The sequence below is a fragment of the Echinops telfairi genome, unplaced genomic scaffold, assembly GCF_000313985.2.
Source record: "Echinops telfairi isolate 266 unplaced genomic scaffold, ASM31398v2 ScPeMD7_7468;HRSCAF=8506_0, whole genome shotgun sequence".
NCBI lineage: Eukaryota > Metazoa > Chordata > Mammalia > Afrosoricida > Tenrecidae > Echinops > Echinops telfairi.
Genome location: NW_022111369.1, coordinates 63835046 through 63836392, shown reverse-complemented (window position 1 = coordinate 63836392; position 1347 = coordinate 63835046). Strand labels below are relative to the sequence as shown.

The window sequence follows — 1347 nt, the reverse complement described above, 5'->3', positions numbered from 1 at the left end:
AAAAAAAACAACAATAAAAAATTCTCAGAATTAAGCAAAAATAAGTTATATAAAATGGCCTCTATTTTTTTTTAACGAAGTATTTAAATTCTTTACACTAAGAAGCAATCATTCAAAGCTAAAGTCAAATAGAAGCAAAAGAGCTATGAAGAATCCGTGGTCATTAGAATCCAAAGCCTTTATGGATAACTACTCATAGTCCTGGTCCAACTCCTCACTCAGCTCCAAAACCTACTGAAGGAGACCAGTCTGCAGAACACCACCATGTGGCCCTGCGGCCGACCTTCACTGGAGGCCACTCGCCGGAGACTTTATCTTGCACCAGTGCTGTCTTTTCCTCACCAAGCAAGAAACTAAAGGGGAGAAAAATGACGTTAGCTATGCCACTCCGTCAGGAGATGTTCGGCTCATAAATAAAATCGTAATTGGAACTTATTTTGTAGGCTGCCTCCTGAAAATAAACACCCCATTACTTTTTCATTATTGCTTTCTTTGTCAAGGGACAAGAAATCTAAGTAAAAATCAAACAACCCCCCAAAATACTCATCACCTGATTCACCCAACTTTTTCATTTTACATTTTTACTTTTATTTTTAATACAAATAAACTTCCACTATTATTTGGCAATTAAGAATTTAATTTAACCCTTTCAGAATCCTCACATGAAACTCACCAAATTTTACAGCCCAAATGCATTATTTCTTTAACTGCATATAATTTTAAAAACCAAAATTATGAATTCGCATTTTGTGGTGAAAAAGTAACGAAATTACTACCACCAAGATATTATACACACACACACACACACACACACACACACGGCGGGTAGGTTTTCTAAAAGCACTCCTTTCCACAGAGTTGAAAACTTAGTATTATAATACCTAGCTGGAAAAAAAATGCCTTTCAATGTCTCATATTTGAAAGATGTGGGCTCAAGCTTCAAATGACCGTCAACATCGACTGTAGATGAAAAATTAGCCAGACCAAGTGTAAACACCTCTATTATATTTTGTCATGAATCATCAAAAAAATAATAAATTGGGATCAACTTGGCTGGGCCATGCTTCTCGGTGATTAAAGAGCTGTGTGCTGATGTAAAGGGATGCTGGCAGGATGCAAAACCCTTAATACAAGTCACAGCTGTGATGTGAGGGAAGGGGAGTCTCTCGCATCACCTTTTAACCTGCAGGAGAAAAGGAGAGAGAAGCAAGTGGAGAGAGCAGAGGGACCTCCACACCAAGAAGGAAGAGTCAGGAGCAGAGCGCATCCTTTGGACCTCGAGGCCTGGCGCTAAGAATCTCCTAGCCCCGGGAAACGACCGATGCCACGCTACACAAGGAGCGCCAA

General features: G+C 39.5%; 1 protein-coding gene across 3 annotated transcripts in view; it reads right to left on the bottom strand.

Moving 5' to 3' along the window:
• DCUN1D4 (defective in cullin neddylation 1 domain containing 4) overlaps positions 1-1347 on the bottom strand; it is an 87946-nt gene that overhangs the window by 27396 nt on the left and 59203 nt on the right. The window lies entirely within an intron of this gene.